Source organism: Pecten maximus, unplaced genomic scaffold, assembly GCF_902652985.1.
Source record: "Pecten maximus unplaced genomic scaffold, xPecMax1.1, whole genome shotgun sequence".
NCBI classification, from domain to species: domain Eukaryota; kingdom Metazoa; phylum Mollusca; class Bivalvia; order Pectinida; family Pectinidae; genus Pecten; species Pecten maximus.
Genome location: NW_022980325.1, coordinates 81168 through 97437, shown reverse-complemented (window position 1 = coordinate 97437; position 16270 = coordinate 81168). Strand labels below are relative to the sequence as shown.

Genomic DNA, 16270 nt, shown 5'->3' with positions numbered 1-16270 from the left:
TGTCTAGACTACTCAAGGTCAAGGTCATAGTGATGTATTCTGGCTGAGGTCAGATTGAGGTGTTAAGGCCACGGTCAGGGTCACAGTATTGGTTAAGGTCTTTATTATCAAGTTAGACAGTTGGCTGTATCATGAGTTGTGATATCTATCATGGATATCTATAACCAGGGAAACTATAGTGTTGTGTTTTGTCCATCTTTAGTCCACCTTCTGTATTTCATCTTGTCCAGGCTCTACTTCCTACACTACTGAATTGTCTCAGAAACCTGATACTTTGGGTATTGGTTCACCTACACATTACTCCATGTACCAATAGTAGGGGTCACTTTGACCCACATTTTGATCTTTCACCACTGCTGATATAAAACCATAGTTTTTTTCTCTCCATCTGTCATGAGTTGTGAGATGTCTTTTATATGCATATGAAGGTTTCCTATGTTTATATTTAGTCATATTTGAAGGTTGGATTAAAAATTGTTTTGGCCCTTTGGTTGGGATTTGGTTGGGTGGGGTCAGAAACATTGTACATGACACCCCTGTGTCCTCTTATCATGTTTTCACAATGTCAGATGATAAAGTTAAGATTAAAGATTTTTTCGCTCAGGGGGTACTTTTTATGCATGGGGGGATATGTTTTTGTAGGTGTATAAAAAGTATTTGGGTACTTTTTATGTCGTGTGTCATGCGTCTGTAAACAATTTATATTTTCGACTTCTTCTCCAAAACCGCTGAACCAAATTCAATGATTGCTACTTCATTGGTAAATATAATACTTAAAACATGTAACGAGAATGTAAAAAAATGATATAGATTACAAGCTCAAAATCTTTTTAAAAATCGCGCAATTAAACCAAATTGCGAATTCATATCAATCAACGTTACTCACTTTTGTGTTTATAGAGCCATCTTGGATATGATATGGTCATTTGATCATGATCTGTGTTACTAAAATTAGAATACTCAGTCTTCTGTTTGTGTTAAAAATCCGAATGATTAAGCTTGTTTTTCTGATAAAGTATCAACAGAAATACAATGAAACATGCATATAAAACCACTCAAGTAGTTTTGGAATGATGTTTTTGATAGATGGGTGAGATTTGATCATAAAAGCTAGCAAGTCGGCAGACACTGCTGCGCCGCTGATGTGATGCACTAGTGGTTCATTCAATTAATCAAATGTATGGTTGTTTCTGTGTTTTTAATTCACGAATATGTTAACCATTTGTACAAAAAGTCAATACAATCCCAGCTTTATTACACAGTAATACATTTTTTCGGGAATCAGTTGTTTACTCGCTCCTGTCCGACCGGAAGTACTTGAGAGCAGAAGTTTAAAACAAATACGACGTAATAAATAAATCTAGACATTTAAAGTCGTGTTACGTATTGTCAATTTCATTATTTATTGCCAAACATTATCTCATTCACGTAAGAATCAGTTATGATTATTTAAATCGCTGTACCATCACTTAAAAAAAATGCAGAAAAAAATCTGCTTCCCTGTTGTGGATGCATTAATGCATCATTCGGCCCCGGCCTGGTGATGCATTAATGTAGCATTCGGCCCCAGCCCGGTGATGCATTAATGCAGCATTCGGCCCCAGCCCGGTGATGCATTAATGCAGCATTCGGCCCCGGCCCGGTGATTCATTTATACATCATCAGGGCTTAAAGGGTTAACGTAAATAATACATCACTAAAAGCTGTCCACTGTTAAACTTTTACTTTCAAAACGGTACTCTTCCTTACCCCAAATCGGATTACTACCAAATTTGGTGTAAAGCATCATTGAGGAAGGGCGATCATATTTTTTTGTAGAAGAGGCTGGTACGTGTGACCCATGGGGCCTGAGTGGTGGGGCCTCAAAAGGGGAACTTTATTGTAATTTTGCTTGAAAACCCTACTGCTCCTAAACCTCTGAGTGGATTTCTACCAAATTGGTGTAAAACATCAATGCGAGAGGGCAATCATACATTATATAAATGAGGCAGTTGTAACCTCACAAAGGAACATATCAAAGGACACTCCTGTTAGATCCTCTATATATAACGGTTCAATTGTCAGATGATGTTTAAGGGCCATGGCCCTATTGTTTAGAATCCTCAGATATATGTTGGTGTACAACGTACATGTTTATTTGTAATAATTTTTGACTTTCCCATAAAGGGGCTTGAAATACACCTGTTTAGCAGATTATAAGTTATAAATTGGTGGCTGAATTTAGAAAAAAAAAATTGTAATTGGTTTTTATCATTTAAATTGAAAGCATTTTAAAGCAATTCTTGCAGAGAATGTCTGTTAAAAAAATAAATGTGATGTGAAACAGGAAAGTTGGTAGATTTAATATGTACCTTCTTGTTTTACTTTAGGTTATCAGAAAGAATTGAGGAAAGGGAAGGAGGATTCTGAGAAGAAAGCTGCTGGTTAACCACACAGTCACACAAAGGTATAAACAATAGCCTGCTAACTGTATGATAACTACACCATAGCATACAGATACTGTAAGGTTTAGTTTTTACTGACACTTCATTCTTCACCAGTGGACTTTCCCCAAACTGTGTAAGATAGATAATCCACTGTATCATATGGTAGTTATACCCCCGCAACGAAGTTAGGGGGGGTATACTTGGAATCAGGTTGTCTGTCCGTCCGACACATTTTGTCCGGAAAACTCCTCCTAAACCGAAGGGTCGATTTCAATGAAACTTCACACAAATATAGAGGACCATGTGTAGATGTGCATGCCACTTTTTTTTCTCTCAAAATTATGCTTTCTATGGCAACTGGTCACTTTAAACAGGTTTTCTGATAAGAACCATAACTTTAAGGTTGTCCGGACAACTCCTCCTAAACTAAATGGCCAATTTCAATGAAACTTCACACAAATACAGAGGACCATGTGTAGATGTGCATGCCATTTTTTTTTTTTCAAAATTATGGTTGCCATGGCAGCTGGTCACTATAAACAGGTTTTCTGATAAGAACCATAACTTTAAGGTTGTCCGGACAACTCCTCCTAAACTAAATGGCCAATTTCAATGAAACTTCACACAAATACAGAGGACCATGTGTAGATGTGCATGCCATTTTTTTTTTTTCAAAATTATGGTTGCCATGGCAGCTGGTCACTATAAACAGGTTTTCTGATAAGAACCATAACTTTAAGTTTGTCCGGACAACTCCTCCTAAACCGAAGGGCCGATTTCAATGAAACTTCACACAAATATAGAGGACCATGTGTAGATGTGCATGTCACTTTCTTTTTTTTTCAAAATTATGGTTGCTATGGCAACTGGTCACTATATTACTGGGTTATCTTAGTTAGCCTCTAATTAACAGTTCCAATTCACCATTGACTCGTGCAGATTGCGGGGGTATTAGTCAGCCATCCTGGCGACAGTTCTAGTTAAGATTCTAAGATTAAGATAATGTTGTTTTTCAAAATATGAAAAGATATATTAACTTGCAGAATTCTAATGCTCTTACTTTTTGTAATGTGATTGATACTATGCTATAGAATTGTTAAAATGTATATGCTAGAGTCTTGGTTTTTCTTTAGCTGTCAAATGATTTCTACAGGTAACATACAGGTAAAATATCTCACGTAAATACAGAGCATGTATGAAACAGACTATAATTACCCTCCCTTTGATGTCTCTGTCTATTGTTCTAAATATGCAGGCGTTCTGGGAACACACCAAAATTTTGAGGGTTAAAGGTCAAGGCTTGGAGAGACATAAGTAAGGGTTTATAATTGCAAGGTGACATTGTGTATCATTAAGATACTTTTGTACAAAAGTAAAATAATTGTGTTAACTCAGCAGGAGACAGCAAAAATAAATCTGTGGTTATTACCAGGTAAAAGTGGGCCACAATATTGTACAATGATTACCTTCATTTAATTATAATGTTGTGGATTATGTTCTGTCACAAACTTTAAATGGAAATGCCACACCTACAACTGTGTTTCAGGTGATAGCCACAGACTTGAAACAACAGCATAAAAAGGTCAGCATGCCTGTAAAACTGGAGGGGTACAAATGTAAACACCTGGAACATGGTCATAGACTTCTACAAGTGAGATAATTAGGTCACAGAGTTCTACAGGTGAGATAATTAGGTCATAGACTTCTACAGGTGAGATAATTAGGTCATAGACTTCTACAGGTGAGATAATTAGGTCACAGACTTCTACAGGTGAGATAAGTAGGTTGCAGACATATACAGGTGAGATAAGTAGGTTGCAGACATATACAGGTGAGATAATTAGGTCACAGACTTCTACAGGTGATATAAATAGGTCACAGACTTCTACAGGTGAGATAAACAGGTTGCAGACTTCTACAGGTGAGATAAGTAGGTCACAGATTTCTACAGGTGAGAAAATTACGTCACAGTCTTCTACAGGTGTTCAACTACTACAGATTTAAAAATTAGATCAGTCGAGATAAATAATTCATCATTTTTACCAGTGGAATATCAGAATTTCTCAACTTGATAAAAACTTATATTAATCTTGCTTATATCATCACTTTTATCATCATTAATGATGGTGTAAGAATCTTTAGTCATTTCACACACAATATAGTTCAAACCATATCTAACTGCAACAGAATTAATTTCCTGATTTTTGAAATGGTGGGTAACCTATGATATAATGTGAAACCTGACTTTACCGACCACTGACTTTAACAACATCCTATAACAACTGACCATTATTACCAGAACGAGGAACTATATAAAGGGATACTTTAAAAACAAATTACATACATGTGATGTTAATTTGTTATTTAATTCCTGATAAATTTTCGATTTGTTTTGACATGATAACTAATCACTTGTAATGTATCTTAAATTGTAAACACAATTGGTGATTAGCCAGATACTAAGTTGTTCTACAATGTTGGTTTCCCTATTTTAAATACCCAGCATCATAAGTGACAATGATTTCAATAATCTATATCATGTTGTAATTTTGTGGTTCCACTGTCACAGGTCACTATACATAATTTTTTGGGTGAGTCTGTAGGCACAATGCTGTACCGACTACTCCTCCTAAACTACTGAGGGAATTTCAATGAAATATTATGGCAATAACCCTTATACATTGTAGATGTGCGTAATCTATATCATGTTGTAATTTTGTGGTTACCATGGTAACCATGTCGCTATACTTTGTTTTTTGGGTGAGGGGGAATTTTGTCCAGTCAACTCCTCATAAACCTGTGAACTGCTTCAATTCAAACTATACAGGAGTGATGGGACCATGTGTAAATGTGCATGTATGATATTTCTCTACAGAATTTTTGGTTTCTATGGTTACCAGGTTTCAATACCCATATTCTTGTGGAAAACTTTAATGTCAAGACAACTCGGACAACTCCTGTATAGCTATCAATCAAACTCAAACTTCATACAGTGCTTCCTTACCAAAAGTGCTTGCTTGGGATTGCTTTTCGGATTCAAAGGTCAAAGGTCAAGGTCAGTGTTTTTATTAATAGAAAATTGGATCAGAGTCTTGAAGGAGACAGACAGGAAGGGAAGTCTTCTACAGAAACTTACAGACTGTGAGAGAAATCTACTGGACCAGAGTCTTGAAGGGGACAGACAGAGGAAGGAAAGTCTTCTACAGAAACTTACAGACTGAGAGAAATCTACTGGACCAGAGCCTTGAAGGGGACAAGACAACTCAACAGACATCTAGTTTTGACAGTGAGAAACACCTCAACTGTACTGTAGAGAATGCCGAGACATTAAGAATAGTGGAGAAGGAAAGGGGTATGGATTTGCTGTCCAATGATCTCAGGCTGTTACTAGTGGAAGGTAGGAACTTGATATGTTTAGTAACATAGTAGAGAACAAACTTTGTAACTGAAAGATAATTCATTTTGTAGATTTGACAATTTGTAGTTTTTCAGAAAAAAAAGTTTTGTAGGCTAATGTGATAAAAGGATTGATGTTAAAACACATCTATATAAGGGAACAACCAACCAATTGAAAAACACATTTTGAAACTTTCCCAACCTACCAAATATTTTTGAAACTTGTATATACTTGTGTATGCTAAAAATCTTTCCTTTTATTTTTTCCCTCCGTCCGTCCCTCCGTCCGTCCGTCCCTCCGTCCGTCCGTCCCTCCGTCCGTCCGTAAACAATTCTTGTTATCGCTAATCCTCAGAAAGTACTGAAGGGATCTTTCTCAAATTTCATATGTGGGTTCCCCTTGGTGCCTAGTTATGCATATTGCATTTTGAGACCAATCGTAAAACAACATGGCCGACAGGCAGCCATCTTGGATTTTGACAATTGAAGTTTGTTATCGCTATTTCTGAGAAAGTACTCAAGGGATCTTTCTCAAATTTCATCTGTAGATTCCCCTTGGTGCCTAGTTATGCATATTGCATTTTGAGACCAATCGGAAAACAACATGGCCGACAGGCAGCCATCTTGGATTTTGACAATTGAAGTTTGTTATCGCTATTTCTGAGAATGTACTGAATGGATCTTTCTGAAATTTCATATGTAGGTTTCCCTTGGTGCCTAGTTATGCATATTGCGTTTTGAGACCAATCTGAAAACAACATGGCCGACAGGCAGCCATCTTGGATTTTGACAATTGAAGTTTGTTATCACTATTTCTGAGAAAGTATTTAAGGGATCTTTCTCAAATTTCATATGTAAGTTTCCCTTTGTGCCTAGTTATGCATATTGCGTTTTGAGACCAATCTGAAAACAACATGGCCGACAGGCAGCCATCTTGGATTTTGAAAATTGAAGTTTGTTATCACTATTTCTGAGAAAGTGTTTAAGGGATCTTTCTCAAATTGCATATGTAAGTTTCCCTTGGTGCATAGTTTTGCATATTGCATTTTGAGACCAATCGGAAAACAACATGGCCAACAGGCAGCCATCTTGGATTTTGACAATTGAAGTTTGTTATCGCTATTTCTGAGAAAGTACTGGAGGGATCTTTCTGAAATTTCATATGTAGGTTTCCCTTGGTGCCTAGTTATGCATATTGCGTTTTGAGACCAATCCGAAAACAACATGGCCGACAGGCAGCCATCTTGGATTTTGACAATTGAAGTTTGTTATCGCTATTTCTGAGAATGTACTGAATGGATCTTTCTGAAATTTCATATGTAGGTTTCCCTTGGTGCCTAGTTATGCATATTGCGTTTTGAGACCAATCTGAAAACAACATGGCCGACAGGCAGCCATCTTGGATTTTGACAATTGAAGTTTGTTATCACTATTTCTGAGAAAGTATTTAAGGGATCTTTCTCAAATTTCATATGTAAGTTTCCCTTGGTGCCTTGTTATGCATATTGCGTTTTGAGACCAATCTGAAAACAATATGGCCAACAGGCAGCCATCTTGGATTTTGACAATTAAAGTTTGTTATCACTATTTCTGAGAAAGTATTTAAGGGATCTTTCTCAAATTTCATATGTAAGTTTCCCTTGGTGCCTTGTTATGCATATTGTGTTTTGAGACCAATCAGAAAACAACATTGCCGACAGGCTGTCGGCAGCCATCTTGGATTTTGAAAATTGAAGTTTGTTATCACTATTTCTGAGAAAGTATTCTCTCTCAGGTTTTGTTTTTCCTGGCATCATAGGTGTGAGTGAAGCTAATCTCTGTAATATTTTCATTTGATTTCTAGCTACATGAGTGGTGTCCATGAAGTGATGAGGCTGTGTTGATGAAGCCTCACTCTGATACAAGTCCTTGGCGGCTTTATAGGTTTTGGTGTCCGGGTCAGTTACAAGCTTATCCACCTCTAGGCAATGTCGAACAGGATTTCCTTACTCCACGTTTTTTGATGGAGGAATCAAGGGGTAAGTTACCTTTACATACAGGCTCATGTTCATTTTCACAGGTAGGTTGGATGTTACACAGTTTACTTTTTGTTGCCATGGCAACATTGTCCTTTTCCTGGTCATTGTCTCCACTGCTATCTGTACACACTTCCGCTTGAAATGGTGTATGGCCTCCACCAGAATAAATTTCCTGTAATCCCATTTGAGGTCACTCCAGCAGTTATCATCTGTTCTCCAATGTCCATGGCAGGCAGTGTTAAACATGGCATTTGTTTTCTAAAACGACACAATGAAATTAGTCTTCTTAGTTTTCTTTCTTCTCTACGAGTAAAAGAAAATAAAATCTGATATTGTTTCAAGTCATACATAAAACTAAATTGGCACATTAAGTTGTTTATGGAGAAACCTCTGTATAAGGACCACTGGTCTTTGTTGACAGGTTTTTTGGTAGCACAGTACCAGGCTACTTAAAAATGAGTCCGGAGCTCAAGTCATGTCTTATGTCAAGTCTACATACTCATTATGTAGTTGTTTAAATGTAGTCACTATGATTGCTCTAGTCTACCTAGTTACATTAGTGTGTAGGGGCCATGGTGGTCGAGTGGGTAAGGTGTCCCAACACTTTATCATTAGCCCTCCACCTCTTGGTTGTGAGTTTGAAACCTACTTGGGGCAGTTGCCAGGTACTGACCGTAGGTCGATGGTTTTTCTCTGGGTACTCCAGCTTTCCTCCCCCTTGAAAACCAGGCACGTCCTTGAATGTGCCTGGCTGTTAATAGGACATTACACAAACCAAACCAAACAATCCATGCATTAGTGTATACATGGGGTACAGCTCAGATCAGATTTAAGTTTCTTTTTCTTTATTACATAGGACTTTGCTCAGATGAGCTAGTTCTATTATAGCTCTGCAGGTAGGGCATAAGAATTGTACCTGCTGCCCCCATTGCATGATCGTAAGAGGCGACTAAATTTGGGATCTTATCTTTTCTCTTCTTTCCTCACAACTTTCTTCTTCCTCATGTCTCCCTTGACAATGCCTCACTTTTGGCCTTTAGTTGAGCGTTCGCCCCTGTGAGGAAGGCTTTGGGTTCTGTCCCCTAGCTGAGACATACCAGAGTCTTTAAAAATGGTAGTTACTGCTCCTGCTTAGCTCTCGGCATGTTAGGAGTGGGACGACTGGTTCGCCCGTTGTCAGTATAATGTGACCGGTTGGGGTGTGCTGCTGGGTGTCTTCGGCAGTATGCTTCAGTGAGGTACATTTGTAGCACTATAAATCGGCAAAAGTTCCGGCCTATCACAAGGAGACTTAACAGGAACATACCACAGCCTCCCAAAACACACATACGCACTCACCACATGCATGCATGTCGCACGCACGGGAGGCCGTCCTTAAATGACCTTAGCTGTTAATAGGATGTTAAGCAAAATAAACCAAACCAAACCAAACTAGTTCTATTAATTATAATACCTATATTTTACTCAGGTGAGCTTTAAGAGTATTATCAAAATATATAATATGATTTCATTTTGTATATTATAATTATGTAATATCAATGAAGTTAGATAGTTATACATTTATATATATTAAACAAACTTAATTTTGTCATTATATTCCTATTAATGATGTATGATCATTGTATTTCAGGTCTTTAAAGATTTCCTTACCTGGGTGTCTGTTTGGTGGTTTCCCCGTCTTGTACACAGAAATCTGTACACAGAGCTGTCATTTACAGGTGAGGATGCAGGTGAATCAAAAACTTCATCATGTATGTTCTTGTCCAGTCTCACGGTACACTTTGTTTCTGAGTTTCTTAGTGTATGTCTTGTAATATGTCCACCCTTGTTGTAAGGAGCATACCCTTTCTTGTGTAATAGGAGAGGAAAAATGTACGGCCAGACCGGGGTTCGAACACGGGACCTCCGAACACTAGCCAGATGCTCTAGATCGACCCAGTCAGTTTCAGTTTTTGTTTTTTAGCCTTTTTCTTTCGGTGCTTTCCTGTTAATGATCGCTTGTAAAGTGGTCACTTTCAGATAGACTTTTCTTTATTTGTATATAGATTGTTTCTATAATAACACAATACTAATATAGATGGTATGTTTCTCTGTCAGTGACTCTCATTTTCTCCATGTTGCTGGCAGCAGTTTGACCCTATCTCAGTCAGTATCTCCTTTCCTCAGTACAGGTGTCCCTTTTCTCTTTTTCTCTGTTATCTTTTTAATCAGTATACAGTATAGCTCTGGAGTCCTCTTTCAGATAACTTTGATTATGCACAAAGATTGGCTGATCTGTTTTCTTTCAAAATATTTATTTGTTTGATATTTGTTAAGGGTGTACCTATTTCTGTCATGAATTATCTCCCCTTAATTGGGGACAAGTCCCTTTATTTCTCTTCAGAAAGAGTATTCAGATAATCAATGAAAAACTAAAACGCCTTTAATACAATTTCTATATTTAATATATAAATTGTAATAAACAATAGATTGTTTCAATTGACAATTTCACTTTTTCAGAATTTCTCAGCAGATACATGTAGCTGTCCGAGGATAAAGCTGTGTCCCAGACTAATCGGTTGGCAGATATCGATGATATATACTTTGCTTCTGACGTAAGAATTGAAAACTTATTTTCCTGTATGTGCCGAGTGTAGTCCTAACCTCACAGAGATGTTAATAGAGTATGTGTCATGGGGACAAGTTTGTGCATTAAAAGGAATTAGGGAGGGCAGTAATGTAAAATGTGTTACGACTATTGGTCAAAGGAGAGGGAATATGATAAAGGGGATTTTGTGTAGATGTTGTATCCTCCTACTGTCAGTAATGAATTAAGACAGGGTTGGACAGGTCCTTAAATAAAGTCTTACAGACTGATATCAATTATCAAATCCAGAAGTCACCTTTTTCTAAGTCAATCATGGTTTATACAGATCATCTGAAGCCTTACATGGGTAGAGAAACATCACAGGCTTGGGAGGATATAGATTGAGATGCTGCAAATGAGAATGGCATCGAATTGGCACGAAACTGATACTTGGGTACATTTGTGTACACTTCAGTTCAAGGGAGACAACTCCTCAGCAAATAAAACCTCTAGTCAGATACCTAAAAAAATCTAGGAAGAAACTCAGATAATGTGAATATATATATAAAATATACAGTATATTGCAGAGAAATATTACAAAGTTATGCTGATATATATGTTGGTAAAGGTAGATTAAACATACTGCTGTCATTAATTGTCTTCACTTTGCAGTTGAGGTATAATTGTAATTGTAGGCACTACTCAAATACAAATTTAATTGAGACATTTTTAGCTCACCGGTTACGAGTGACATACAATTTCAAAATGACATGCTTATACATACATAAAAAATGAATGCATAGTGTGATTGCTGCCGCCGGTGAGCTTTCGCAATCATTGATTGCACTTGTTAATTATATTAAAGGTGAATTTTTCAGTCTCCTCATCGGAATCAATTGCAGCGTCATTACAGTCAAAGGCATAAATTAACAGTAGAGGGTGCCAAGTCGCTGAGGAGCTCCACAATTCTAAGTTTATGGATTAGAGAGATAAGTACATGCCTATCCTGAATGTTTCACCTGAAATGGCTCTTCGTCAAGAAGAGGCTGCAGCTTGGCATTATAGGTAGAATCGTGCCAGTCTGTCACTAGTGATCTCATCTCACAGAATGTCACTGGCCAAGGACCAGGAGGTGATACCTCTAAGGTCAAAGGAAGCCATCAAATTCATTGGCTCTGTGTTAGAGCCGTGTCACCAGAATGCTGTGCACTTATAAGAGACAGACTTTAGTCAGTTCAATTCAGAGAAGAGAAGATTGGTAATGGCGGTATTTGAAAAACTGTGACTAAGGTTTCTTGGGGGAGGATGGTGTGTCAAATTAAGATCACAGAAATATATTCTGTTGTTTTTAATTTCATATTTTTTAACAAAAGATGTGGATTTATAATGCTGGTACCATGTAATTCAAGATGAAATTATCCTTATGATTCAACTAGTGATAATTTAGTGTGATAACTGATTCATAAACATATTAAGTAAATTAATTCAGTTCAATAAAATTGTCATGTATTAATAGTGTATCAGTAGAATTCATGAATCCTGACTTAGTAATGGGTTCTTTCCACAAAATATTTTTATGAAATACTGTTAAGTAGCTGTATATTTTAGTAAGTTGATTTAAAAAGTATCAGGGAAATTGTTGAATTGATTTTACAATTGTGGTTTGAGATGTTTGTACAGTGTAACCATATGAATTGTAGAATTCTTTGTGTATTATTATTGTGATGGAATGCCACATTGATGTAGTTGTGTAAGGAGTGCATTGATTTAAGTGGCATTTATGGATTTATTTTCACAATGGAATATTAAACGTTCATATATCTGTGATGTTGGTGTGTTGGGTAGATTATTTTTTATGCTAATGGTTTATAGAGTGAGTGAGTATGTTGTTGTATATAGATGTCTACCTCATGTAAATGACATTTTTCTTCAAAGTCCAAATATTTATTTGGAACTGTGTGGGCAGAGCATTGTAAATGTGTGAGATTTGAATTATTAATTTGGTACTTTGTAGTTGCAAATAATTAGTTGTGTACATGCAATTCCAATGTACTGTACTGGTATTTTTTACACTTGTTCTGTTGAATAAATTATATTGAATCTTTATATTTTTGAATCTGTTCATTTTGCATACTTCAGGTGTATCAAATTATAACACTCCAATCTTGACCGATCTCTATATTGACTGTTATCTCTATATTGACTGAACTTCTCTCTAAATTGACTACTTACGGACAAATGTCGGACAAAAGGGTAAAGCAGTATCTAGGACTTTGTCTAAAGTAGCCTATATAGGATGGAGAGAAAAAGTAATGACGCGACTTTATAATCCCAAGAAAGGGGAGCACTAATACAACAACCAAAATTATGTGCAATGTTACTAATTGTCTGGACTTCAGTCCAGTACATAACCATACACATTATCATCATCATCAATGTCATCATCTGAGTCATTTGCAAGTGCTTGATAGAAAAGGCACTAAATGTGCTTTCTAGACACATAAACAAAAAATTCTAACTTTTTGAGTAACAATGGGGGTCAAGGTCAAAGTTACAACCCCCTCCCCCCCAATTTTCCAACTTTGATCCTCTGCTGTGACTTTATTATAGGTCACTGGAAGGGATGATTTACATTTTTGGACTCGGTAAGTAACGGCTATCCAACACAAAAAGAATTTTTGAAATTGGGGCCAAAAAATATTTTTGTGCAAAAAGGTCTAAAAATGATGTTTTTCAACTTTGACCTTGCTATTTGACCTTAATATAAATCCGATTGAACTTATCCTTGGTGGATTTTAGTTTCTAAACAGTCTATGTTGATCTAAAAAAAAAGATCTACAAAAACATTTTCAGCCCTAAAAAAACCCTGGACTAACTAACCCCTTAGGTTTTTTTTTGGCGAAAAAACTTTTTGTCTCCGATTTAAAAAATTCTTTTTTTTTGTTTAAAAGGCAAATATTCCATTCTGTCAGCCCCGAAGTTTCTGCTTGATCAGTCAATGGATAAAGTCACCGCAGCCCTCCAAAGTGACCCATTCCAGGGCCCTGTTTTGAGTCCAAACTTTTTTTAGTACCGATTTCAAAAATTATTTTTGCGTCTTATAGCCCCACGTCTCTCCTTTTTCGAAATGTAAGTATCATAATTTTGTGGGCCTTAATAAGGGCCCAGAAGTGACATACCCCCTTCAAAATATCAAAATTAACTATTGTTTGGAAGGTCATATCTCAGTGTTATTATATCTATATATATATAGTAATATAAACAGAAATAACATTTTTTCAGTTGTTTTGATTCATTTATTCAAAAGGATAAAATTCCTGATTCACATATACCTAACTTGTACACATACTTACATGTATTTTGCAATAAATCGGTCACATCTCTTTAATACAAAACAACAGTCACATCCCTTACATAAACAAGAGGCCTATAGGCCTAAACGCTCACCTGATCTTGCAATTAAAGCCACTATGATTCAAAAAGGTCACGGTGACCTAATTTGTTAATTTTTGATATTGGCATGCCTTTCTCATCCTAGATCTCCATTTCTGTTGCCCAAATATAATTATTGAAAAAGTAGGTCACAGTGTCCTAATTTTGCAATATTTGTTATCAGCATGCCTTTCTCATCCTAGATGTCCATTTCTGTTGCTCTAAGATAATTTTGAAAAAGTAGGACACCGACCTAATTTTGCAATATTTGCTATCGACATGCCTTTCTCATCCTAGATATCCATTTGTTGTCATAATAAAATTATTGAAAAGTAGGTCAGTGACCTAATTTTGCAATATTTGCTATCGGCATGCCTTTCTCATCCTAGATGTCCATTTCTGTTGTCTTAATTATTGAAAAAGTAGGTCACAGTGACCTAATTTTGCAATATTTGTTATTGGCATGCCTTTCTCATCCTAGATGTCCATTTCTGTTGCCCTAATGTGATTATTGAAAAGTAGGTCAGTGACCTTATTTTGCAATATGTGCTATCAGCATGATGCCTTTCTCATCCACATTTATGTAATCCTAATATAATTATTGAAAAAGTATGTCACAGTGACCTAATTTTGCTATATTTGTTATCGGCATGCAATCATCATCCTAGATTTCAATTGATGTTGTCCTATCATTATTATTTAAAAAGTAGGTCACTGACCTAATGTTGCAAAATCCAGGATCAGCATAATATGGTGTCCATCCTAGTTGTTAATTGTCCTACTTTTCATTTGCACAAGTCACAACATAGAACAATGAGAAGAGTGATATATAAGTCACAGGTCGAATTGGTCATCAGTAGTATCAATGTGACATGCTTTCCACTTGCACATCATCACTACATACGGTAATATATATGCATATGACTAATCAATTAGAAATCTATAGACTCTCTACAAATTTATATTTACCATATTTACACAAGGCACACTTAATACCCAAAACACATTTGTCAACAGCTAGTTATCAGTGATTTAAATCTATACACTGGGTAACTGGACAGATTTCATTACTAAGTAATAAGAGATAGGACTCCATTCCCAGACCTCTGCTGCTCTTTATCTAATTAATTTTATTGTTTTCCTGCAGTGTGACCCTAAACCAGCAATACCATGGTTTCATCCAGAGATTAAGCTAACAGGTTTTGGCATCAAAACTAACTGGTAACAAATAGTAGACAATCCAAAAGCATGGTTATCTTACACAAAGAAATGTTCTACAGAACTGAGTACTATATCATTCAAGTGAAGATACCTATTACTGCACAGTATTAAGGCAACACCTTGTTTTAAATAGAACAAATGATAGAAGATTATATATATTTAAAAACATTTAATAAAATACAAACAATCCATTTCCATCAACATATTCATAATAACATCCAGAAACAACCTGCATCTTGCACAAAACAAAAACTTACATAATATAAGAAACATTTTTTTACATATCAATAACCGGCTCATAAAAAACCTAAGCTAAAGTGTTTTTGGCATCTTTGGGGTAGACTCAACTTTACACTATGATACCATTCCCCCTCTCGGTTTAGGCAGAGAATAATTTGTAGCTGTGTAAACAAGTCACACAGATTACTACAAATAGTAGATTATAGTGTGGCTGTCCATAAATGCAAGATAAAGACACAGCTGTGCATATTATTTGCATCAGATTACTGCATGTGCTTAAATATTGCAAACCTAATCCAGAGAAGGAATAGCATCCTGTTACAAGTAAATAAGATTGAATTCAGGTACCCCGACTACCCCTTGAACTCAGACTGGCTAGCACATTTGGCTGGAAACCAGATGTCCGCAGGGTAGCTAGAAGAGGTCTGAATCTCTAAATACATTTATAATCAATTTCTGGGGGGAACTTTATGAGGAAAACAAATCTATCCCTCATTCCAAACAAAACCAGGCCAAAACTGATGTATTGTGAAGTAATACAAATGAGTACCACAAAAAAGTATAATGGATGGGTATATACAGTATGTATATACATTGTATAGTTATCCATTTTCTAGAAGCATACATAGTTTTTATACAAAATCAAAACAATAAAAAGTACCTTTGCTCAAAATCTTCAATAGACAGAACTTACCTTTTTGAAAACTGATTTACATATTGAACCTGATCCTGATCCTTTTTAAAAAAAAATCAAAATTCCAGAATGTCTAATCAGCTAGAATATGTACTACACTAGCCAAGCTAGTCAGCTGCCAGTTCCCCCATTTGGGACCCCTACCAGCAATGTTCAAACTGAAGATGTATACAGTGTATACAGACAGGTACAAACCATACAATTAAATTAATTAAAAATCAGCCACTCATTATACGGACTCCAAATTAAACTCGCCCCTTTATCATCACTATCTGGA

General features: G+C 36.3%; 1 long non-coding RNA gene across 9 annotated transcripts in view; it reads left to right on the top strand.

The window, feature by feature from the left end:
• The window catches only part of LOC117319481, a 34551-nt gene extending 22039 nt beyond the window's left edge, over positions 1-12512 (top strand). For 3 of the 9 annotated variants that reach the window (XR_004530746.1, XR_004530747.1, XR_004530748.1), the window contains exons 4-8: positions 2370-2446; positions 3973-5823; positions 7666-7840; positions 9471-9558; positions 10340-12512. This is a non-coding gene — a long non-coding RNA (uncharacterized LOC117319481). Of the gene's footprint in view, positions 1-2369; positions 2447-3972; positions 5824-7665; positions 7841-9470; positions 9571-10339 lie in introns of all 9 variants that reach the window. The other 6 variants (XR_004530753.1, XR_004530752.1, XR_004530750.1 and 3 more) reach the window with 6 other exon arrangements.
• The last annotated feature ends 3758 nt before the right edge of the window (positions 12513-16270 follow it).